The 26,962-nt window shown below is 37.3% G+C and overlaps 1 long non-coding RNA gene across 16 annotated transcripts in view; it reads left to right on the top strand.

Moving 5' to 3' along the window:
* Window positions 1-26,962, top strand: part of LOC148221839 (uncharacterized) — a 54,532-nt gene that overhangs the window by 7,688 nt on the left and 19,882 nt on the right. For 6 of the 16 annotated variants that reach the window (XR_015807377.1, XR_015807374.1, XR_015807381.1 and 3 more), the window contains 5 exons: window positions 2,477-2,704; window positions 3,383-3,472; window positions 10,913-11,178; window positions 12,581-12,665; window positions 14,641-16,572. This is a non-coding gene — a long non-coding RNA (uncharacterized LOC148221839). Of the gene's footprint in view, window positions 1-2,476; window positions 2,705-3,382; window positions 3,473-7,074; window positions 7,128-9,888; window positions 11,179-12,580; window positions 12,666-14,640; window positions 16,573-20,259; window positions 20,334-26,962 lie in introns of those variants that run through there. The other 10 variants (XR_015807383.1, XR_015807380.1, XR_015807376.1 and 7 more) reach the window with 10 other exon arrangements.

Raw genomic sequence — 26,962 nt, forward strand, 5'->3', positions numbered from 1 at the left:
CACCAATAACAAACACTCATTGGTTTACTGATGTCTTCAGTCACCCATGTTCATTTACACTCTATTTAAACATTTTCTTCATGCTTCCTGTTCTACATCTAAAATATAATAAAGTAAAAAGTACAAGTCTAGGCTAGGCTACACAAATACACATTCACAGATACTAAGAGAAGCAGGAAGCATTGTGAGAGATTAACTCGATGATCTGGCATCTTGCTTTTCTGGTTCTATGGCAAATCTTTTCAAGCTTCACTGCTTCCCACTGTCTCTGTTATGGTAACTGTTCAATACCATGGATGTTGTTAGGCAGTATTTTACTTGAATATGCCATGTGCATTTCTATGGATTGAGCCTTAAAATCAAACACTCCCTTTGGGCCAAGCAGTTTGAACCACAGTCACTCTGGGATTTAACTGCTAGCCTTTACTACTTAAAAATCTCTAACAGAATTGCCATTTTCTTTATTGACTTAGTATCTGGACTCAAACCAGACCTGCACCTGAGATACATGTCAGTATGGATGAAGATAGATTTTGAATCTCCAGGGTCTCAAAGACAGTTGACTTGAAAGTCCTTGCTTATGCTAGGCAACAGAGAATATATATGCAAAAAAAGCAAAATTTCTTTTGGATTTTATTCGCCTCAAATATAGGCACTGAATATATTTTTATATATATTTTCTTTATGTTGTAAAGAGTTTTCCTGAACAATATGCATGTGTATAAACATGGCTTTTATTGAAGGATGGACAAGTGGGGGGCTGAAGTCAAAGAGCTGTAGATATAAATTGAATTGTGAAGCATACAACAGGTATTAGTCACAAATGAGACATCACAGTAAGACATCCTTCTTTGCTCATAACCTTTCTTTATGTAGAAAGCAAGTGTATAGTCCCATGCTGTGCTCTTCTTGCTGCTTGGCATGTTGGTACAAAGCATAGAAATAATAAACAATTTCAACTGTTTTCTTGTTACAGAAAGAAATTCTGATTTAGGAAATATATGTTCCTATGACAGTGACATCACACACTGCAACTCCTAATTGTATGAATCCTCGGGGTTTGCCTTTTAGTTTTGTATAGACAGAGTAGAGAAATCTGAATGTGTGCATGAAGGGGGAAGGGACTGAGCTGTGCAGCTTCTAGGAAGCAGGAGCAGCTAATGAGGATCCCACACTGAGATTTTCATTACATGAAAGAAATGAGAGAAACTACACTGTGGAATAAATGCCCAGGCCATTGTTTGATTTTTAGCCCATTCATCAGGAAGATGAAATCCTGCCAAAGTAGGTTGACATTTCCCAGAGTGAAAAAGTGGGTTCTGGTTTTTGCAAAAGGATTGAAATTTTATCTGGAAAAATCCATTGAAGCAGGAGTCATTTTATATTACATATATTTGACCAGATAATATCCTTTTCCAATAGATGGTGTCATACAAATTATCCCCCTAAAGTTATATAGCAAAAGTTAGTTTAACATGCTTGCAACAGCACCTGTAAGGATCATGATCTTTACAGGCAGAATGTAAACTTAGATATTTATAAGTATTTGCAATAATGTTTATTTCTATACTGTGATGATATAGCAAAGAAAAACTGCAGAATATATGAAATTGTCACATGGTGTTTGCAACCTGAAAATGTTTGGGAAAGAGATCTCCCAAGACAAGAGCTTTGACATCCACACATTCAGGTTTGGCCCTAAAGTACATGAATCATGGTGTTTTGGCCACTGAATTATACAAGATAACAAGCAAAGGCAGTGAAAAGGGATTGCAGAGTAACATTACCTACAGCACTAATGATTGAGAAAGAAAATTCAAATTATTTGCTGTTTGGTGAGTGGATTATTTTCTGGGTTTGATTTTTCTGGGCTGTTACATGCTTGTGAGGCTTTCTAGATTTTTTTTTTATCATCATCAATAAATCTTAATATTTCCTATATTCTTTCTATTTCTGCTGAGAGCTAGTTACCATTTGAAAGTTCATCCCATTGCTTGACCACACTGGTTTTATGTTTATTTAACCTATTTCTTAGCACAATGCATGAGAGAACTGAATATGCAGGAGAATTTCTTATAAATTGTATTACATTCTTTTGCAGCTGTTGTATTTCTTGTTTTGTGATTACAAAAGGCAAATAAAAAAGTGTGGACAAAAATGAGTAGGCACATATAAATAAACTACCAATTCTGTATTTTGTTCTGTTTGATTATAAAACTCAAAAGTCAGCTCTCAGTTTTTATCAGCAGCTGTTAAAGTAAGGCTGTAGTAGAAATTTCTAAGAAATGTGGTCATATAACCTAATAGTAAACCTGGAAAATACTGATTATGACTGGTTGCATGTGCATTTTAATTTATTATTTGAAGAATTAATCTAAAAGTCAGCCCTTCCTTTTTGTGTAGCACATGGTATGCCTTTTTAATGTCGGGTAATACAGAGTAACACACACGAAGCATAATTTCAAATCTTTTGCAGATGAAGTTTCCTGTTTTCTGGGAAAGAGCAGCACAGACAGCTGTACTCACTGTTGGTTTTAAGTCCACTTCACTCTAGAATTCCTATGTCTGGTCTTCCAGTTATTTTTCATCTGCAACTGTGTGAGTTCTGTATATATCTGGATACAGTTTTGGAGAAGAACAAAGGCTCAGGATAAGTAACTGCCAGAAATCTCCTAAGGGCTTTGCCTCAATATCGACGTGGCATGTAAGACTTGATCAATCCAAGGCAATCTCTATTTGTTTAATGTACATCTTGTTTATTCCTTATAATAAATTTATGGCCTTTCATTCTCAGATATCATTAAAAAAAAACAGTCCAGTTGTACTAAATACAGCTGGGAACTTCTGTTGGAGAACTCGTGCATGTTCTTCTGTGTTAAAAGAATAAAATGTGTAGGATTTTAATTTCTTTGTCCCACCTCCTCAAGTTTTTGTTTTTCCCCCATATGCAGCAGGATTCTTTTATTGGTTAGAAATTAATGCTGCTCTATGAACAATAAGACTAACCTTATAATCAGAGAAATCCACGATTTATTTGTTACCTCTAAAAATCATCAGACTCCTTTAGGTGTTCACTGGAGGCAACATTTTTAGATACTTTAAAAGAGTTCAGGCACATTTTCTTCTGGAATATGGGTGATGTGATTTGCAGTGGATTTATTTAGATCTTGCATGTTCCATTTCACTCATTCATTCTAACCTTAATATGCACCTAATAATCTGAGAGACAGTGAAAAGCATAAAAATCAAAAGTCCCTATGAAAAGAATGGCATGGGGAGACAAAAGAAAGGGAAAATATGAATAAAGGGATAAAAAAAAAGAAAGTTTGCTAAAACAAATGGAATCCTTGAATTTGCTTATTCTTTTCCTACTGTTAACTAGATTTCTGCAAGGTCACTGCAAACTTTGAATGAAGAGTAAATGATAACATTTCTGCTGACATTCTATTGGAGGTGGAAAACTAGGCTCCAGGTAAATTGCTTCATATGGGACTCAGTCTTTTACCAGTCTTTTTTTTTTTTTTTTTTTCCCCCAATAAGTGTCTAACTGCCAAAAATTTACTTTAATGGGGAAAAAAAATATTAGTCCATGTCCTGGATTGTGTGGTGTGCTGGCTCCTTTCCACTAAAAAGATCTCTAAAGCTTTCCACAGTTGGCAGCTGAGATTTCTTCTGCAAGAGGGAATCCCTGGCTGAGGCAGAACTGGCTTACAGCCACCTTGGCTTCCATCTGTGCCAAACAGTTTTAAGAAAGAGATTTGGAATGTTGTCCTTCAAAGCTGAACTTCCCATAGAAACACAGAGATTTGTGCTATGTGGTTTTTAATTGTGTCTGTATATTCATGGCTTTTTGTCTTCCTAGAAGTAAGTCCTAAGCAGGTGTTTATATGCTGTGTATATAAAAGGACTTTTTCAGCAGAAAAGTTGTGATTTTGTAGCATTTAATAGGTGAAATTTCTTTCGAGTGTGTATCTTTTCTTTTTGTAAAGAGTTGTTTCTCCCTTTATGTAGATGTTTCACTGTCACTATGAAGAAACGGGGTACCTGCTTTACAGCACATTTTAATGACAAACTTCTTGTACCATTGGAGTGTGTTATATCCCATCTCTTGTAATTACTTAGTCTTGGGTGGCACTTAATTGCTCCACACAACAAATAGTATCCAAATCTAACCAGATGAGCAGTGCTTGCTGTTTGATCGATTTTGGTGATAAAAATAACAAATTGAAACCATAACATTTGTTTACTCTAGGAACATTAGGCTCGTAGTTACCAAACAAGAACTGTATTCCCACTTTAAATTACCTCGAAAATAAAATCAATAGCTTATTTAAGCAGATTAAAAAAGAAAAAAATTAATTGCCCCCAAGTAGACAAATAACAAGTTTCATTTAAAATAAAACAATACTTATAAACTAGCAGAAGGGATTGCAGGACAAAATTGGGATATGCTGGCTACCAGAGGGAATAAGAACAAAATCAAAACCCTACAAAACCAAGCAAACAAATAAAGCCATTCCTTATTTCTAGCCCCCTACAAATAGTTCAACAGCACTTTACAAATGTAAGGTACCTTATGACAGAAGCAATAAGAATAAACACATTCCTGTCTCAGCTGTGAATTCAATGTGAATTTTAAATGTTTTCATCTGAGAGGCTATTCTAGGAGATAAATTCTGCTGGTAGAATGGCAGCTCATATACATTTATGCTGAAATGGTAAAAGCAGGGTGGTTTAATTCAGATCCTCTATTGTCTGTGATCAGCCTCTTTCAGAATTCTGAAGTAGCCAGTGCTTAATTTCTGACTTCTCCCAATGCCTTTACACCTGCCACATTTCACGTTTAAGTGAACATTTACTCCGAGGTAAAAAGCATTGTCCAATCACAAAAGTATTCTGGAAACAGATCTGCAGGTTCTCAGTTCTAGGGATTTTTTTCATCTGAGACCAATACTTGTATCCTGACACTGCAGTTATTTTAAAAGCAATGATAGTGTGATGTTCAAAGTGGACATGGCAGATCATGTGTGACTGACACACTCTCTGCTGGTTTGGACACATTTAGTGTGTGTTCTGTGTGCTATCTGCTAAATACAGGGGGAGGAAAATGTCATTGGCCCGTGTATAATCTTTATGCAGTCACATTTTAGGATGTTTATGAAGAATACTTACAGAGTTCTCTTCTGGTGTCATCTCCTACACTCTCTTTCCAGTCTTGTTTCATTTAAGCACTGAATCTCCACTGTATTGGAATTGATACACATTTTGTGGCCTTTGTTGAGTGGGCTCTAAAGAATTCTCTCAGCTACCTCTCCACAGTGTTTTGCTCTGTGAAGCAAGTAGCTTTAATCAATCTTCTAGGGGGTATCAAGTACTGAAATTACTTTGAAATAAAAAAGAAGCCTAGAGTGCAGCAAATCACAGGAGACATGTAAGTGGGTAAAACTCAACTCCGCCCAGAGAGCTGGTGTTATTCATGTCTTTTAGAGTGAGTTTCACCTGCTATGGCTGAAATAGCAGAATTTTATGTCGTTTTCATAACTTACTGTGCTCCAAAGACAGCCTAAGGTTAATACATATAAATTTCTTGGAGGAGGCACTGTAGTTCTGATCCTGTTCTTGGATAGATCATAGCAAAGATTTCAGAGAAGAAAGTTAATCAAGAAAGTTCCAAATTCATTTCAAAGCAAAAAGTTATTCTTCAATTTTAAATGTACAAATGCACATACTTATTAAGTTTGCAGCTCCTTTGCAAGACAATAGTTATGAACATTATAATCAAAGTAATTGTAAAGAAAGTATTCTTATTTATCCCTCCTGAAGATTCACAGTCAAAACATCTCTGTGAAAAGTGTGCAAGTTCTCATTTCTTCAAATACTTGGCATAGAAATTCTAGATCAATGTACATGCCCACAGTTTTCAGGAGGTACTAAATATACTTTACAAATTAATGTTGTCACAACTTGCTCAGTTTCAGGTGCATTTTTTCATAAAGTTTTTTATTTGGGATCTTTAGAAACTGAAGAAGCTGCTATAAAAGTGTTAAAACAATATTTTCACCTGGTCAAATCTTGCACTTTCATTATCTTGTTTTTAACTCACTTCTTACAACAGTTTAATGTTTTTCCTCAATGACTTTGTATTTTGATAACTATTATTTAAGAAAGTAAACACATTCCAAGAAGGTTCTTCCTCTTTGTAGATGCTTGAAACACGTTTTGCTTTGTTTTCATCTTTGTGTCCCAGCCCTAAATCAATATTGACTTTGATGTGAAGGGTGTTAAATGACTCAGTGCAAAACTTGTACTGAGAAAACTTGCTGTCACGTACCTTCAGGCTGAAGGTGACATTTAGGTCTCGACCTTCATGGATTCTTGTTCTTTAAGGACTTCAGTGATGCACACAGCACTTTGGATACAGACAGGCAATCTGAGGAGGTTACATAAAGGATATTGCCCCTGCCAGGAACACAATAGCTTAATGCTAACTTTTTACTCTGTAAGGAATAATTTACTGCTGGGAAAGGAAGGAGGACCGATGACTTGTATAGCAAGGTCATCAAGAAGTCACTCAGGAGTCTTCTATTGACTTACTTGGATTTTATTTTAACTTCTTCTCTGTGCCTTAGTCAATCCAACAGTAAAATAGATGGGAACCTGGGGACTTGATGGCACCCTTGAAGCCGTGCCTGTCTGCAAATCTGAGGGAGCTGCTCAGCCCCAACTGCAGTGCTGTCTCCCCAAAAGCACCGACACTAACCTGAGCCCAGAAAAAATCCCAGCCGTCAGGAGGGATCCCCAGGAGCTGTGGGAGGAAGCAGGGATGGACCTGCCACCTTGCCAGTCTGCCATGGCAGGGAGGCAGGGGAAGATGCAGGGGAACATTACCTTGCCAAAGGCACCCAGCAAGAGCAGGGCTCTCACAGCCAGCACTGCAGTGGAGCAGGGATGAGAGGCAGTGCAGAGATGCAGTGGAGATGGGCACGGTGGGGGTTATTTACACATCACTGATTCCATCACCTTTCTACTCCCAGTGCTGCTTTACCCATCTCCATCTCATGTTTGCTTTTGCAGACAAGTGCCTTGAAATCCAACCTGCAATGCCCTCTGAACTTCTACACAAACAGGTGAGAAGAGGAACTGACAGAGACAGTAATTCTCTTCCCTTCTCTCTCCTGTTTCCTATAGATCTGTAGACTGTACTTGGAATATTTTTTAAACATTCTTCTTATTAAAAGATCAAGGATCCGTATTATAACACAAGATGTTAGTGGCTGTGACAGCGATAATGATGCACACTGGTATTTAAAAAAGCAGGAGAAATAAATTGATGTTTATTTCATTCATAACATCACCACCATTCACCAGTTCTGAATGGCAGTGAAATTGCTCTGTACCACACAATGCACGGCAAACTTGCCATGGTTTCACACAGCTGCTGTGGGCAGCTCAACAACCCCTTCACTGCACTGCTGCAGGAACACATGATCACTCTGAAAACTACTCTTCTCTTGAGGTATTTCTGCCTCTTAAACCTTCTGTTTCAGGAATAGATTATATAGTTTACATATTCAATTAATCTGAAATCTAGGCCTTATCGGTCAGTGCATTTTATCTTCAAGCATGCAAGAGATTTTGGTGCTCATTATCTATTAGCATTGAGGAGAGAAAATGACACAGTTTATAAATTATCATAGTACTTTATGTTTAGATCTCTTTTTTAATCATGGCAGATTCCCACTATTCCAACACTATTTTCTAATTTAATCCAAATGTCCCTTTGGTTACTGTATTTTTCGAAAGGCTCACTAAATGACAGAACTTCTATTTAGATGAAGGGTAAGATGCCTTTATAAATACCCAAGTTAATTATTAAGCAATTACTTTTACTGGCAGCAAGATTAATGGATTGTGAATGATGTGAATGTGTAACAAGATCTCTGAGGGTCACTCAGCCAATGTAGATGCTGCTGGCTCTAGACAGATTATTTAATGTAATTATTTTTCTAATTTATTTGTGTGGGAGTTGGAAGAACCAGGGTGATGGTTTGTAGGGGACAAGAGTGCACAACCAGTGTTGAAGCCCAGGCTGTGCCCCTGGAGATGTGCAGCAGGTACTGACAGAGGACTTCAATCCTTGGCTGATTTATGTCAACTGAAGGAGAAATTCGTGATGCCAGTGCTCCCACCCCAACTCTGGCCCTCACACACAGCTTCTCATCTTCCCATCACTTGGCAAACATTAGCCTGTGGTTGATGTTAACCTTGGTCATTCCTTGAGAGGCGATGACATGCCATAGAATGATGGAACTAATTCTTTTTTCATAGTGGCTGTGCCATTCAATCCTCGCCTTGCTGTACGTTTTGAATTCTTGTTATTACCCTCCTGTCTGCTACAGACATTCTGTTGTGTTTTATATTGAGATACTGCATGTAAACAGAGGTTCTGCTGTAGCCTGAAAGTCAAAATAGCTGGTGTTGTAATTTTAATGCAATTTTTTCACCCAAAGCTCTGACTATTAATCATATGTCAGGCTGGTTTTTTTCTGAATTTGTTGTATCTTGTATCTATCACAACAAAAAGTCTGTATTTTTTCCTTCCACCACTTTTCCCTTCCCTTCATATTTCGTCCCCCCCTATTTTAATGACAAAGCAAATTCTGGTTGTGATCTGATTCATGTTCATTGAAGGGTGAAGTCTGGTATTTATATAGAGCTGTTTTAAAATAGGGAGTTGGGTGAATCAGTTGTCTTGGGTTTTAACTTTCATTCTTTAATTTTTTAACTTTAGGATATTGTCATGTGTTGTTTCCAGTTTTCTGGGTGTTTTGAGTCTCTTATCTTTCCTGCTTAATCATTAACTGCCAACTGTGTACATGGTAATGTGTTTAGAGTTAAAAATACTTTGCACCAGTGTACCACCTCCCAGGAATTTGAAAAAAATTTACAACTGCTATTCAATGGAGGTTGTAAAAAATGCTGTGATTCTGTTTCACTTGAAACTAAGGCATAGAAGGGGGAAAGGAACTGACTGAAGTGCTTTACATTTCTCAGTGCTTTACACTTCTGTTCAGTTGTGAAAGTCTTTGCTACCGGTCTCACAGTGTAAACCTCTGATGTTTCTGCCAATCTCATGGCATTAGCAGCTTTGGAATTGTTCTGTTGCTGGTATGCAGTGCATCGAGGTGATATACAGGGTGGCCATAGGGTCATGATATATAGGTCTTGGTCTCTGAGTTTTATAGCTGATTTAGCTGTAAAGAATGGTGGGTAAGATTTGGATGAGTTGGTGCTGCATTATGTGCCACATCCAAGATGAAACTAAAATTTCTGCTGAAATACTGCATTGTGGGCCCTGTCTATTTCTATTCATCTCATACTACAAAAAAAGGAAAAGAAGGGGAAAAGGACAAGGCAAGAGTATACTGAAGTTATGTGTGTTTTGGGAATCTGTCATACTGTGGGGGGTTTGTGTGCTGAAATCATACAGGTGCTGTCATCTTGTACAGAATCCATGCAGTTTTAATCACCATTCTCCCTTTACTGATGAGCAGGAATTTCAGTACCAGTTTGGCCTTTTGTATTTAATTCTAGTATTATTTAGAGCCTTGCACAAACACCATTATTCTGCTTTACCTGCTAATTGCAGGAGTGAGGGAATTGCCTGGAACTGAGAGAATTCTCTTTATTGATTGTCATGGTAAAGCCAGACGTGCTCATTCATATATTCTAAAACTAAAGAACTGGTTCTTGCATCCATTTCACCTGACTGTGCCCCCTGCTTCTGCTGTCATTTGTGCTTTATATCTGGCTCTGTGTAGGGAATTTGTGTGCTGGGATTTGTGTTCTTACTCTTGGATACAGTTTCTTAAGGCTTTTGTCCCACAGACTGCCTGCTTGTGAGTAACTGCCTGGGAACCTCATTCTGTGTGATGTTACTGAACGTTTCCTTGGTGCATGTAGGAAGCATTTGCAGGTGTTTCTTGGTTTTTTGGGTTTTTTTGGGGGGGGGTTTATGTGCAAAAAGTAAATAGTAAGCACAAAATGCTACTAATTCCCTTTCCTGGTTCTTTTGTGAAAGGAAGGAGAGAAAGATTATGTGAGAAGTGAACTGTTGCAAATCTATTTTAAAATACAGCTGAGTACATTTACACCATGGATTTGCAAACCAGAAATTAATTAACTGCTTTGTATTCTGCTAGGATGGGCAAAGATTTTTTTCTTTTCGATTAAAAAAAAAAAAAAAAGGAAGAAAGAAGACCTCTGTTCTTGATCTTGTTCATTGTTAGCATCTGCAAACTACACAGTATACAAACTAGGTCTTACATGGAGCTGTGTCTCAGTGGTTTTTTTGTGGGCATTGTTATTAAACACATCCTTGTATTTAAGTTAAAATAAATCAACAACACAAAGATAAAAAACAACCAGCTCAAAGGTTGTGTGAACCCTGATGCTCTGAGTGCAACAAGAGCCAAATGCTGTTTGCAGAAAGCCAATGAAGCACAAAATATAGCAGCATGTGTCCCTCCCTGTGTGCTTTATTATCTCTCACACATTATCTGAGGCACCCCATCTTGCACAGTGTGTGGCTGAATAACCCCCTGCTGCTGAGTGGATTCATGCCTGCTGTTCATTTTTGAAAAGTAATTTGGTACAATTATCCTGCTAAATATTGATAGCTTTCACCACTCCAGCCACGGCTAATTAAAAGACACACCGTATAAAATTTTAATTAGGATTCAAGTCAGGGTGAATAATGAAAAAAAGAAAGAAAAAGAGAAAAAAGGAGGAAAAATAAAGGAAAGAAAGAGAGAAAAACAAAACCAGTTGGCATTTGTGGGGGGACTTTGTTTATGACCTGCTAGTTTGCTGTTGAACCTCTTTTTATTCTCAGATTTCTTTCCCCTCCCAGGTTGTTCCCAACTCCTGATCTGAGGGTATGGAAGAAAAGAGTTCCTCAGTGTGAGCCTGTATTTTATACATTCTCACTAGAAGGTTGTATGTTTTCTACTGTGTTGGTTGCTCTCCTTTCAACTGCACAATGAGGACTGCAGGAACCAGGCATTTCCTGGAACCTTGGCCCAAGGAAGAGAAGGCAACTCATGAACTTCAGCTGGGCTCCATTCATGTTCTGTACATTGCTTTTGGCTGTATAGAAGTCAAAATAATCACTAAAGGGTAATATGTGTGAGAGAGGGAATGAAGCCTTATTTCACTTACATGGCCCACATTATTCCATGTGCTTGAAAATGGAAAAAAATGATGTAAAATCAATAATATCTATAGTACAGACACTTCTCATGAAGCAATGTGTAATGTTGATTGTTACTTGTCAGCTGCATGGAAGTTTTGGAAGTGTTTTCAGGCTTCTCTGATAAAATTTAATGTATGCAAGTTTGAATTTAAAAAATAATAGAGAAGGAGTGAGCAAGTATCCACCAAAAGTAATTTAAATTCAAAAAGCCACCTACATTGTGTAGTGAAATTTATTTCTATTTGGGGGCTGACTCTGTCTCCTTCACCACACTCCATATTTGAGGAATTTGCATTTAGGTGTTAGACAATTACAAGTGTGTCCCTCATACAAGGAATTTCCTCCAGTGCACAAAAATAACGTGACTTAGTGTTAACTTTCTAGGACTGCCACTTACTAAAGACACTGCCAATGGTTTTTGTTTGGGTTTTTTTTTTTTTTTGTTGTTTTTTTTTTTTACCCATTGACTAACAAACTACATTATGGGTTTTCTTCAGTGAGAAAGGTTAAAACCCAGGACTTGTGTTCATGGACAAAACTTTGGGAATCTTAGAATGGTAATGAAAGCAACAGTTGGCTACAGCTGAGCCTTGTGGCAGCATGTCTTTTTAATATGTCATATCCACAGGGGGGCAAAGTCACAATAAAGATTTTAAAGAACCTTTTGTTACACTTGTGCTGCCAATTTATATTTGCTCTATTCTCCTCAAACTGTGAGGGAAGAATGTAAATTATAAGTATTCCTGGATGGAGTACATGAATGATCCAGATTATGTAATGTGAATAAATGTGAATAAAACATCATCATTATTTAGAGATAAAGTTAACTGAGTATGAGAAAAAATGACTTGTAATCATAAAACACTGAAATTATTTTCTTAATAATATTGGAAGAAGGTGTATGGGAAGGAAAGCTCCAATGTTAACATTTGCCAATTGAGCCTTTATTATTTGTCAGTATATAATTTAGTTATAGGTAATTTATTTTTAATGCTGATTTTAGGGGTTCATTCTCTGTAATTCTCAGCTTGCTGAATTCAGCAACTCCTAAAGCTGGTGGCTTTTTTGAGCTAAAAGTCAAATCCTGGCCCATCTGATCTGTGCTTTGCCTAACTCTTAATGGAATGTGATCACAGTATATCTTTCAGGTCTTTTTTATTTTTTAGGTCAAAATGTAACCAGTAGAGAGTTGACTGACAGCTCTTCTGGAAAAATTACAATTAATAGTCATAAATGTTTGCAACATTTAAACAGATGTAGAAGCCTGACAAGACAAATATGTATACTAATTTGCAAAAGCAAAATGCTTCTGTGACTGTCTTTCAGCATGAAGAATCCTGCTATGGAACTGGCTGTCTTCCCCTCAAAACAACCTCTGCTAATGAGCATGTCTGGCACTGTGCTACATCTGGTAATTTGCTTTTACCACATTGTTTTGGGGCAGTAGGGGCCTGAGCCATCAAACCCCTATCAGAATGCTGCAGTTCATTTCACCCCATCTATGTTGGAGGGAATTTCATGTTATCCACTTTCTGTCCCCCAGTCCATTCAGGGGCAGTTGAACAAATACTGGGTACTAATAATGCAAAGTAAGAAGAGACCAATAGCCTTGGGAGCCTTTGGATCAGTCTGTAACAAAATATAACTGGGGTTGGCACTTAGATCTGTACACAGTTAATGTCTTATCTGCTGAAGAGCAGGATCCCTCTCGTGTATGGAAAAATTTGAAGAGCTTGGCTGCCACAGAACATGTAGGGCTGCAATGTAAATACATCCCATGCCATGGAAGCAGCTCTAAGCCTTTGGGGCTAAGCTCTGTGATGAACCATTGGCTTTCCACAGGTTCCAGAGCCTGGGAAGATATTTCAGCTCAGGCAGAGCACGAGGCTGAGTTGTCTGTCCTCACAGCATGCTGTTGCTGAGTTAAGAAGCTGCCAGAACTCAAAGCCAAGGAGGGTATTAACTGCTCTCTACAGCACATTGCAAACATGATACTGCACCATGCCCACTGCTCCTAACTGTGACTCATCTCCTGTGGCTGTGAATGATGTTACATGGCCTGTCCCTGGGAAAAATATTGCATAAATTATTATAAGGCAGTGGAATTTCTGCCAAATTCAGATAGATAGGAGCTGTCTTTATTGGAAGAATCAAAACAGAAGCTTTCCTACTCCCACTACAATTTTTCTGAAACAGAATATACAGCAGGCATTGCAGCATGACCATAGGGAACAGTTGTAAAAAAAAAATTCTTTAGATTCCATTCTTTCTTGGTGCTGATTTACATATTCATTATTATATGTATAGCATGCATAATCTCACATTAAAGTCAGGGTGAACCTGTTGGTTACCATAATTTCATTAGCATATGTGTCACAACAAGATTAAATCATATTAACTTCATTATTCACTTAATCTTACACCAATATTGTACCATCACAATAATTACTTCTTCACAACATTTTGTCTGTTACAAACTCTGCAGCAGTGTCACCGAGCCCCACACATTAGTCCTGCCCACAGACAAATAGCCTGGCATGCTCAGCACTTTGCCTTTTATTGTTTGGGTCCCATTGAAAACAGCAGGGAATTAATGGTAGCATTGCTGCTATTCCAGTCCCGTTAGGCAACAAGAAGGCACTGTCTGCTTACCCTTACAAATATAGGCCCAAACTGCTCCCAAAAGCACTGCAAGAAAATTAGCCATTAACTGCTGGAAACAGGCACTGAATGGCACGTGAGGCCTCTTGTCAGATGACAAAACTTTACTTGCTATATGTACATTTCCATTTGAAAGAAAATATTCCTTATTGCCCTGTATTTGTGTTCTTTTGCCATATCTAAGCTGAACACTGTGATGTTGTTTCTTGGCACTTTACATTTGATGTATTTGGGATCTGAATATATCCCTGGCACAATTTCAGTGGCATTGACGTTTTAGCCAGGAACAAGTCAGTTCTTGCTATGTAAAAACCAAGCAAATTAAAAAATCCTTATGTCTCTCCCCCATCCCAAAACCTAATGCAGAAGAAACCACTTTAGCAGAGCTAAGATCACTTCTTGTGTAAGTGCTGGTGGGTATTACAAATGTTTTACCTCTGAACTGAAATACACATTAGAGAGGTTGGCTCTAATTTTCAAATGAATGTACAAAAAATTCCTGCATTTTTGAGGCTTTGTTCATTTAGGCTCCGTGCATCACTAAGAATTCTTTTTCCCTGACAATTTGGTTTATCTAAGTCAGTCCATTTTGTATTAATAGAGGTTTTTCCTCCACCTTGAAAAGCTGGGATTTCAAAGCATTTTCCTCCCATCTCTCATTTGAGAGATGTCTAATGCAATTGCCCTGTACCCTCTGGTTACTCATTTCTTACCTGTTCCCACAGCTCCTCATCGAAGAGATCATGTCCAGGCAGAGGGGCAGCAACAGATACATGATAGACTAGAGAATGTTTCCATCTGGGGTGTGTGGAAGCAAAAAATGTACAAATTCAAGCATGGAAACAAAAAAGAATACATGTTGAAAGGGTGTAAAATGTAGACTCAAAAGTTATTCAGAAAGAGGTCAAACAAGGAGGTGATGGAGTATGAGAAGGAAAACTGAATAATGAGATTCAGCTTGAAACAAAGTATAAGACAATGTGATAATGTTCTTGTTTGTCAGAAATGAACTGGAAAAAGGTAGCCCCGAAAATCTCTGAACTAGACCCTATGTGAACCCTTTTGGAAGAAAATGCTGCAGCACACCTGCACAGAATAATTAATAATATGATATTAATAATCAATAATAAGTTTTTTGAGTATGAACATCTCTCAGGCTAGTGTATATCCACTTTAATCCAGGGTGTAAAGTCATATATTCTTAAGAATATCACTAACTCTGAATTCCTATGTGAACATCACTGTCTGATTGGTTTTTTTAAAGACTGATATTTTATTTAGCACTGTGTAAAATAAGTATGCACACACAGATAGCCCCAACATATTCTTATCAGGATCTGTCACCCTTGCCTCAAGATTCTGTGCCAAATGAAATCTGCTTTAGATTTATTTTTCTTTCAGAGGTGGAGTGAGATAATTCAGTGCACCTGAGTTGAAACGAGAATTACAGCAACTCTTATGAATAATCTATGCACACTGACCAGTACTGCTTTAGTTTAAACTGTGTAACTATTTTTGTAGCAACTCTTATTTCAGATTTCTTTGATTACTATCCTTACTTTAAATATGTTTTTAACTAACTTTGAATAGTCACAGTGAGATGTGGACAGCTCTGTTCACATTCTAGACTGGTTTGCTGTTTGTGCACATTAGTGAGAGACTTCTCAAACCAGCAAATCCCGTGGCTTTAAAGCACCAGGACTAAGTTAAATCTTAAATTAAGCTTTTATAACATAGTCTGTGAACAAATTCTGTTCTGCTTTTGGTAAATCTGGACCGATTCTGCCTATGCCTACATAATGAAATGATTCTGGATTTAGAATAGCACTCGAGAACTCAGCTGAGTAGAATGTGCTTGACTGTAGTCACTTCAATTCTACAAAAAATACCTGAGCACTGCTGGCATCCATCAATTTACAGGCTGATGTCTATTTGCTGTTCTTTAAACTCCCATCTCCCTATTAACTGAAAGTTTGTTTAATAAGTCTATTGAACTTGAAGGAAAGATTCTTTAAAAGAATTCATGATGGAATAAAAAATAATGAAGCTTGCTGCAGAGAAAAAAATTGAGAGTGTTCTGTTGAGTTCATCTTTCACTGTGCGAACAATCCCAAAGGAGTTCACAAGCTTGTGTGAAGAAATTGTAAAAAATAAGGTGTTCAGAGTATTTTTCCCTCTGCATTTTCTCTCATGGATGCTTTTCATGCAAGATTATGCCATTAAATTGGCAGAAGTGTTCTATTTTGATAGGTTTTACCTATGAAATGGGAGGATTTGCAGTATTGGCTATTTCTGCTCCATGCCAGGACGTAAGCACCATCAGGTTTATGCTATTGAATGTGCAGTGCCATTGAGTTGAAATTTAGATATACTTTTCTATTTTAGTGGAATTCTTGCTATTGATTTGCTTTTAGTTGTTTAGTAGAAGTTCTTGCTACTACATTATCAATTTAGTGAAGCTAGTATCAAGTAATCCAGAGAGGTGGTACCAATGTTGGAAATAAGTGAATTCATATAAATGAGAACACCTTGACTGTTGCATATTTGAGTATTTTCCTTCTCTAGCATATGTAATTTTATGAAAAAGACTAATTTTTTCAGCAACTGTCTCTATATTTGAGTTTCTATGTTTGCATATGAATAAACTGAATAAATCATAACAACCTTGTCATTACAGCAGTCTACATCAGGAGTTACCCCCAAGTTTATTCTTGAATTTTACCTAAGGCAGAGCACAAGTTTTAACTAAAAAAAGATTACGTATAAAAATATGTGTATGTTGTTTAAGAGAGAAAGAGTAAGCAAGAGGATGGTTCGTTGTTTTTAAAGCAGATTTCTGAGTAGATTTCCAGAAATCAAACATCAACGTGAAAGGGAGGTTACTGTGCTGTGCTGGCTGCACTCCATCCTCTCCATACACAGTCACATCCTTCACCTGAACCTCCCAGAGACATCATCTTTGTGAAGTCAGTGACTATAATTCAGAGTTTTCATTATTACTGGAGAGGCAAGCATTTTTTGCTAAACAGTACTGAGTGATATGTGGTGATTTTATGATCTTATCCAGGGATTAGGGAATTGCAGCTAAACTCATTTACCTTAGAGCCACATATTGGCCTCAAACCACAGTTCATGGACCATGGGTGATAAAAAGTAAATTATTTTATTCAGTTCACATTAAATTCAAACTTCAGGCCCTGGAGACCTGCAGAAAGAATATGTTGACACTTATCTACCAGAGCTGAATCTTCTAGGAATATCAATCATTCAGCAGCAGAGCAGAGAGAATGCTCTGACTTTCCAGGACTATGGCATTTTGTCCTGAAGGAAGCATTGTGCTACAAACTAAATTTTGAATTTTGGGAGTGCAGTTTTCAGGGGATGTGTTTGCTGCTCCCAAAAGGTCACAGGAATAATATTTGTACATTCTAAAGTAAAGTGAAAGCATAATTATTGCTGAAGATAAAACCAAAAGAGCAAAGTCTGTTCCTGCTACCTGAGAGAATCCCTTCATATTTGAGTAGGTTATTTTCCCAGGGGACAGAATGAGAAGAGCTAGGTGGGAAAAGGGCCTCAAACAGAGGTTTTGACTAATTCTTAGTATTTACACCCCACACATCCTTATAATACACATAGTAGCAGGTATTGTTGATTTAGAGCAAAGAAGCATTTGCCTGTCAAGTATGATCCCAAGAAGATTTTATATTGCTGTTGCATCATCATTCAGTAACAACAGTGCCCTAGAAGATATTGGAAAATTAAAACCAAATGATGATGCATGGAAATGGGTGGATGTATCATAGGGAGAAATTAAGATACAGGAACTTATTTCTAATGCTGAGTCATTTTAGAGGAGTATATTCTGGATTCCAGGAATGAAAGAGAGCACATTTTTCTCTGGAGTTATATGCTCTTAAGTATCGCCAACATTTCTTTGCTCAATGTTTGTAAATTCACAGAAGGAATAATAATGCACTTGTAATGGAACATCTGTTTTTCTGCTCTCCAAAAATGGGCATCAGCATGTAAAAATCCCTTTTTACCCCAAGCCTGTGCTAACCAGAAAGAGCTTTGATTTCACAGCTGGTCACCACTACAAACTGAGGACTTTAAGTGAGTTATTCTATTCTCTTTCTCCTGATTAGCTAAATGGTTGCTATTCCCTGAAATGATCAAAGCACGAATGGAATGAAATTCAAAGATAGCTTAGTGCCTAACACCAGTTAATATAACTAGATATGTGGAAATAGACTGGTTTGTCTAGGACTTCAAAGAGATTAAACCAACCAATTGATGATAGCATAACCAGCCAGAATACTGGTTTATATAAACTTACAGAATTTTAAATAATATCTCTGTGTTTAAGAAGCCTGCTGACATAACAGTGAGTGCTCATAGCTAAGCTTGGCATTCTTTGTTCATTTAGTTGAAAGAATTAGATGGAACCTACTGTATCTGTATGTTCCCTTCATAATTAGGCAAAGACTTAACAAGGAGGTGTAGGGACTGTAGCTCTTGCATTAGTTCCCTCCTGCAGCAGGAACTCCTCCTGTAATTGGAATTACAACCCTCTGCCCAATACCCACAGAACCTTCATGGCTTCTTTGCCTTTCCTGCCTAAAAATCAACATAGTAAATTAGAGGCTGATTTCATCGAGACTGAAGAAATGTTAACCACAGCAATGAGGGCAAAGCCATCCCCTAAACTACAACAGGGAAAGAACATATCAAAATGTTAATGCTAACCTTGGAATCATCACAAATATGAACAGTCACATTCTTTTTGATTACTAGCACTTTATGGGTACCTAATTGTCTTCTATTAAATTGCCTCCCCTCTGAAAAATATTGCAGTATGTACTGAATAGCTCTACAAAGCATAGGAGTTGTTCCTTCTTTATGGACAGTTTTCTTTTTGTACTTTTAATGAGGGAAAATATTGACTACCTTTTTCTGAAGTTGACTCTTGTAGCAATGCCTCCCAGAATGAGATCAGTCTTTTGTGTTTGAGCACCATGTTATTAATTCACCATAGGCTTTAGATGTTTTTATGCTGAAATGATGTTTTGCCAGATGGTCCCCATTTTGCTTTTATGTATTTCATTTGTCTTTCCTAAGTGCAGAGCATTTTACACTTACCTTTGTTGAATCACTTCTATTCAAGAGAAGGTACCTTATAAAAAGAACTTATTTTTAGGCTTGTGGCCACACCTAACAATTGATTATTGCATCATGGGACTATTTCTTATTGCAGACTAAAGATTTCACAAGTGGGAATGATGAATAAAATGCTGGAATATTAAGAATGCATATTGAAGGTAGTGTGTTGTGATAAATGTGGCTTTTCTAAAATTAATGACTTGATTTTGTGAAAATCACTAAAATTCTGGTAGGAACTCTTTTTCGTATTTTCTCCTTATGCAGGCAGTGATGTTTGCAAGTGGTATGTTCCCTTATTTTAGTGGATTAACAAGGAGCATGGGACATTCTTATGACTGGTAAAAACCAGCTTAACGTGCTTCAGGCACTGAATGGACATTCAGCTATTGAAACAATGAATGCTGCTTAAACTTCTGTTTTCCTTTGCCAGCTCTTGGAACATCTTTAACAAAAGGAACAAAACCGACACCACTGCAATGCAATGTCTTTTTCATTAGCTGGCAGTGCATAAATGTTAGAGGAAATGTAAAATAAAGTTACAGATAATGTACTTTTGTTGTCAGGTCTTGGGAATTTCTAATTTTTAGAGACTACACGAAGGGCAGCAATGTATAACAGATGTGGCAGCATTATGATGTCATACTGACATTTCAGAATGGTAGAATATCACATTTCTCCTGATGGCAATGAGTATCCTGCATTTATATTTCTTTTTCTTGTCTTGTAATACGAGCTTAATGTCAACTGTTTTGTTAACATTATTTTATTATTCAAGTATTGAGAAATGCAAACCCTGAGCTTTGAGATATGGCTGTAAATGCCACTGTTCTGCTCTTCTGGTGACAGTAATCATTGATGGAAATGGACTAAACCAGGTTTCTTTTTCATTGTGTAAGAAATTATCTCGATTTCTGCCTCGAGATAATGTTTTTGTTTCCTGCAATGATGAATTCTGTGTAGAATGCTTCCATCAGAAGCATAAAAAGGAAACAGATGTGTTTGCATTGTCTCCATGGAGATACAAACACACAAGCTAAATTCACACTAGCATCAGGGAGAAGATTCCTCCTACTTTGTCTTCCAGAGAAAGAGAATTGCAGACAGAATATTTGAAGCAAATCTAAGACAGAAGCAAATTTGAGACAGAACTGTCTACAGACCATTTTTCTCCCTTGCCTTTTCAGCAGAGGATTCTTTGATCCTTCAGTGAAGATTCCAGAATGCTGTGATGGCTGCTCGTAGTTCCACTAGGATTCTGGTAAGAGTTCAGAGTCCTGTAAGTTGTATGAGTTAGTAATGATAAACAGGTAATTCTCTACAACTGCTTCATTCCTTGTCTCCATTGGAGTAACTTCAATTTATTCAGTGTGCAAGCATTATTAAACCATATGATTTTCCTTCTGCTCATTATTTGGAGGACCATTGACTAGGTTTGCATAGACATTAACTATAAAATATTTTCCTACCATATTTTCATCCCCTAGCACATGTCTATTTTCATGAGCCTTTACAAACCACTGTTTTTCTCCAACAAACAATTAGCCCATTTGAGAGCAAATATTTTGAGGAAGAAATTACACAAGGAGCCAAGCAACACTTCCTTCATGTAAAGGCAGTGTGGTTCATGAGTGTGTTTATGTCTAAACAGACTGGTTTAGGATGATGAATAGAAAAAAACTGTTCATGCACTGGTTTTTCAGATTATTTGAATAATTTGATTATAGCTCAGTCAGGCCAGGTTAAGTCAATGAGAAGGTCTGGTGGTTGAGGGACAGGGAGGGAGTTTGTACCAAAATAATTAAGTGGCTAAATTGCATCTATGAAGGGGGAGTTGAATTCAATACAGGGCTTGGCAGGGAAGAAATTAAATCTTTCTGAGGACTGGGAACTTGTCTTTCAAAACAGCACTCAAAGCTAGTTGAGAGAATCCAGTAGTGGGACTACAGAACAAGAATCAAGTAAAATTACTCCAGTGTAAAAGTTACAAGGGAAGATTCCTTCTCCTTTCTTGTGTTTTTTTGCCATGTTGGCACACTATGCTGTACTGAAATGGGGCCTGTATTACCAGCTCAAGAGAAATAGATTTTGAATTCTTTTTTATAGGATGCTTTTATTTTATGCTTTTATTTTATAGGATGCTTTTATTTTATGGACTTGACAAAGACCAGGAAAACCTTTGTAAGCTGGACTTGATACATGCAGCATCTTTGCCACCTGAAGTGAAGCTTTTTTTTTCTTTGACATTGGCTGGGCACATACTTCATCCTCACTTTGACTGACACATTCTCTTGTTATTGAAAGATGCCAGCATTTGGCCCTATTTTTTAGCAGAGTCGGGATACTTTTGGTTGGAGGGGACTTTAAAGATCACTTTGTAATGGATGTACAGTAGGGATTTTAGGTTTGCCCAGTTCCTGATATTTTAGTGGAAGACAAACAACCTAAAAAGATAATCAGATACTGTTCTCCTCTCAGTTTGTGCTGAGCTACTCATTTAGGTAAGAGATCCTGTAAGTCCTGGGACTCTAATGCTCTTTTTCCTGATCATAATCTTCTATGTCTGTGCAGTTATCTTTTGGTCATAACGTTATCCAGCACTTTTCTCAAAGGTGTTTAAAAGAATGGCACCTTAATGGCAGCAAGTGTCATTATATCCATCCTGTGGCTAAATAATGAGGTGCTGAGGTGCTAAGAAAACAGAGTAAAGGGTGATTTATGATGGCTGATCTGACTCAGGCTATTGATGCATGAAGGTGACAGAACATAGTAAGGAGATGTCTTACCCAGTTAATTTAGTGAGGGGGAAAGCAAATGTGTTAAGATGATTGCTCTCACACAGCTTAACCTTGCTCCCTCCCCTATCCCTTGCAGGAGCAGTACAGAAGCCTAATCTTACTCCAGTTCCTGATTCTAAATGGTTGAGATTTACTTCATTTTTATATTGGCTTTTTCTTAAGAGTCAATATTATATACTGCAAGATAAACTGATTTATCAGTAGTGTTTCTGTCAGGAAAGCCAGTTAAAATGGAAGAGCCTCTGTACATTTCAAACAAGATTTGTTGATATACTGTATGAATCTAAAGGCAAACTGCAATTATATGCTGATGGGTTGTGGACATTTTCCCTGAATATTTTACACAAACATGTTATTTGTTCATTCAATAAACCTGGAGCACTTCAAAGCAACTATTTGCATTAAGGATGAAACACAATATTTTGATTGTCAGAATTCCATCATCATGGGTACAGTTGTCCAGCAGATACAGAAATATTAGGGAGCTGATATGTTTACCCTGAAGGGACAGCTCAGGCCAAAAGCATAATTTTTAGATGGAACATCCTAATGTAATAAAATCCTATTGGTGGAAACAAAATGACCAGTGTTGGCTGGGAAATCTGTTTTTGGAGGACTTGCTTGAAAATTCTACACAGGCAAGTGTTCAAGTAGAGACTTCACTTCAAATTACTGCTAGCATTTTTCCTTCTTACTGTCATTCTTCTTTTAGTTATAGTGAGTCACAATGTCTGCAAAGGTTATGAAGTCTGAGCTGAGAGGAGGAGGTGATAATTCCTAGATAAGAGCAGAACTGGTGACCCTTGTATTATACTTCAGGAAAATAACACTTCATGTTATTTCTTAGGGTAAGAAACCCAGTAAGATAAAGGATTATTTTAGTCATTTAGTTTATTATTTATTAAGTAAACACTGTGCAGCTGCATTCAAGGGTAGTTACTCCAATGCATTCAGTTCACACTTAGACAGTTTTTCACCTTCCTGGACATGGGCCTTTGTTTGTCTCATTTCCCAGGAAAACCTGCATATATATATGTATATATATATATGTATATATATAGACACAGTTAAGAAAAAGACTATTTATTTATTTCCAGCTTGGAGGAAGCAATAACTGACCATCTAAGTCACAAAGTAGACAAAATCAATTGAAAAAATGGTTTTACTAACCCTGCCAGGCTGTAACATACTTACAAATAAAGTTATGCATAACCAACAACTTCATAAATACTAAGATCTGTTTGTGGAAAATTACAAACAAATGTTTTATTCATGCCTTACATAGTTTACTAAAGATAAAAGCCCTGCATATTTGATTGCAAGATCTGCTCTGTGTCCTTTTCTTGTATGTGTAGGAAAGTGAGGAAAGTAGTTACAGTGGGCCATTATTTGCTAGCAAAGTATAAATCCTCTGAAGGTGAGTGGTGTAATTGTACAAAAGCCTTTTGCTAGCTGTAGTTGTGTTTCTGTGGAGCTATTTAAGAGAGTTTCTTTTCATAGAACCCCTCTTTAAAGGGGGTGGGTTTTTCGTTGCAGAGAAATCGTATGTATTCAGCTTTTGATTCATAATGCTTCCTGGTGCTGGATTGCAAAGACTCAGGTTGAGTTGAACCAGCAGAAAAAACTGCCCCTAATTGTGATTTCTCATAATCCATCTCCCTATAAACCAAAAATAAAGACAAAGCACACCTTAAAAGAGAAAGAAAGGAAGAAAGGAAAAGAGAAGAAAGAGAAGAAGGAGATATGAGGATTTTTCTCTTCTTGAGAACCCCAAGGATAAACTGATCCTTGCAGCAGTGAGCTGCTTGCTCACTGTGGATGCCATCAACCAAAGCAGTGCAAAGAATCCAAGAGATTCTGAACATCATTCTTTCCACTCTTTTACATTCTGTTATGATGCCAGGTTTCCAACAGGACGTTAAGAGAAAGTTGGCCATGGAAGACAGGAGGGGAAGGGCCAGGATCATAATTCAAGCCTTCAGCCTGGCTGTTTTTCCTGCAGCTATAGTGCAATGCCAAAACTGCTTGCATACAGACTTCCAGTGTAATTCTGATCACACTCACCTCCAATAAATTTCAAGCCAAAAGGTGGAGATGATACAACATGGCAGTAGTAAAAAGAGGTGCTTTTATAGCCTGTAGTGTATATATCTCCTCCTCATATCACCAGAAAAAAAAATTATATTGCTCAGGATAAATGAGGAGTGTAGTTAACAAATAAAGGCATTTGGCTATCAGGGTGTCAAATAAATACAATTAATGAAGTAGGGAAATAGAAGGAAATGTAAATTGACAAACCTTTTTTGTTGGCATTTTGTGCATTTTAAATACAGTCTTAACCTGGTGTATATGTTATATCCATGAAATACACGTGAACATTGTTAAGGAAAGAAGAGGAACATCTTCTGTCAGCTGGTGATTAGTTTAGATCATTTTCTCAAAGCTAGACTGAATAATATTTACATGGTGCAGTCTATCATTCATTATTTACAAGAATTCTCTAAAATTTTTTGTAAAGGTAAACCTGGGATTTGGTAGGTTAATAGTCACAAAAATTCACTAGTTCATACAAGAAGAATTAAAGTGCAGTGAGAGTATTTACCTTTAAATTAGCAGTCTCATACAGCAGCTTCTGCCCTAATGAAAATTAATCTTTTCCACTGTAGCTTACCCTGGTTTTATCCAGTCAGTTGCTGCCTTGATCCCCACTGCTTTCTAAGCTCTAGCATTTCAACTGGGGGTTCAGTCTCTCAGTTTTTACTCAGTACAGCTTCAAGCAAAAGAACTCATTGATGTCACATCACTGGGAGCTGGGCCTGAATAAGAGCAGCAGAATCTGGCCCCTGAATTGTAACTCTGTGCAGTTCATTTTTCCTGCTAGCTGGGACCTGCATTTCTGTAACTGTGGAAGAGTTTTGTTTTTCATTTCTGCAGTGGAACAATGAAGACTGACTAACCTTAACAATAAACTTATTAAAGCTGTGAGGGCATCTAGGGGGAAGCTGTGAAAGTGCTCAGTGCTTTGCATTTGGATGTTACATTATCTCTGGAATTTAACTGAACTCAGGTAAGAGACTGGCTCTTCACATTTATAATGATCAGAGGGGTATCAATTCAGCAGTTAGGGTATCAACTTTTTTCCTGATAAATCTAGTTCATATAGATCTACAGTTGAAATGATGTGTTTTCTGGGTCTCAGGAGGAAACGTATGGCTCACTTTTGGTTTAGTAACTTACAGAGATTGAGTTTTGAATCATGTAAATGGGAGGCAGGTGATAATTTGTAATGCTGTGAGTGCAATTAGTGAGATAAATACAGAGCTAGATTCATTTTCTCTGAAAGGAGGCAATCTGATTGCTATGCAAAAAGCACCTTTATTTGTGATACTAGCTGTTCATAATGTGGTTTGCAATGCACAAAGTAGCATTTTGTTTTGGAGCTTTAAAGAATTCTGGGATGAATAAAACATGAAATTAATTGCCAGAGAAGAACCTTTGCCAGACTAGATGAGATCTACTGTGCTGAATAGAAGCTACAACTTATTACAGGGGTCTGTCTCACTCCCAAAGGAAATTATGTCAATACTAGGGAAGGTTAAAAAGCACTTCAAATAATTTGCAGTACCAGAAGTTCTTCCTCTTCATATGTGGGCTGAGGGTACATATGTAGGTTGAGGGTAAACATATACTGATGTGTCCTATCAGCCTGCACCAGGTATTAGAACAGAAATATGTAAAACATCAAACTCCATGCCTTGTATTAATTAATTTGAATGAGTGTTGCAATCAGTTTTGGCCTAGGGAAGGCTGGTAAATTGGAAGAATAGACAGATTTGCATGTTTTGATATATGGGGGTGTTACTGAAATCCTCTGAATATTTGGGATTAATAAGACTCTTTGCCTTTTTAGTGTTAGGGAGTAAGATACTTCTTTATTCTTGGTCAAGAGGTGTGTGTGTGTAGCTGACAAATTTCTGGCCTCTGCACAGACCCCAATACAAGACTTTTCCACTTATCAATACATTTTTAGCAAACAAAGAAATTAATATTCATTGGTTCTACATTGCATAACTCTCTTCATTAGTTACTGTTCTGTCCCCTATTGGTTATTGATTTCTCACTCTTCATGCTAATCTGGTCCACATTCTTTAGTCTTTGTCTCTTGCTCAGATGGGGAATCTCCAGTTTTCCAGGCCTTAATCTCCTCTGTATCTTCTGGTTATGCCAATGCCCTTGGAGGACCATAAATTTAAAATCCCAGATGCCCAATCTTCAAATCCCTTTGGTTTTGTTTATTAAAGCTTGTCAGGCTTAGTTTTAACAAACTTTAGGTTTAATGATCAAAGTAACAATGTCTGTGAAGGAACTTAAATGATGCTGGCCAAAAGTGGGCAACTACATACAATTAATTAAAAATTAACTTGGAAACTTATTTCATTTCCAACAGAGGATCCTATGTCCCTATGTGAAGTTGTATATTAAATATTCCAAGTACTTACAAAACCCTACTGAAATCAGGGAACGTTCCTCATGCCCATGAGAATCCTGGGTATCAGTTTAGGAATCTCAATTTATTCCTGTGTGTTTGAAAAGGCTGGAAGACTCTGGGTGTGAATCTCTTAAGTAGCTGGAGTGACTTGTCCTGTCAATAGATGGATTTGTAGAGGAAATTTCATCGTTCAGTTCTGTCTCACAGTAGAAGTCCAGAAGAACAAATTGAATGCACATATATAATTTTAGGAAACATCTAGTTGTGAATATTATTTGCTTTGCATTATTTTTTACTGAGCTATTAAATTCACCCGAGATTTGTTGTGGATTTGCCTTGAATGACTACAGGAGCAGATTTTTTTAGCTTGTTAACAAGGAAATTTTGTTCACTTTAATTCATGTTGTCTTTTGTACTTAGAGTTTACTTGAACACCCCTTGGAAGTAAAAATCCAGAAAGCAAACCAGTCTGGAACAAAGTAAGGAAAAATGCTCTGGGGGAAATTAATAACAAAATGAAGAGGAGCAACAGCTATCCTTTTGCCAAGTTCTTACACAAAACACAGACAAACTCCTACAAATCTAGAGCTGTAAAATTTAATA

This window comes from Sturnus vulgaris, chromosome 17 (assembly GCF_052056855.1).
Source record: "Sturnus vulgaris isolate bStuVul1 chromosome 17, bStuVul1.hap1, whole genome shotgun sequence".
NCBI lineage: Eukaryota > Metazoa > Chordata > Aves > Passeriformes > Sturnidae > Sturnus > Sturnus vulgaris.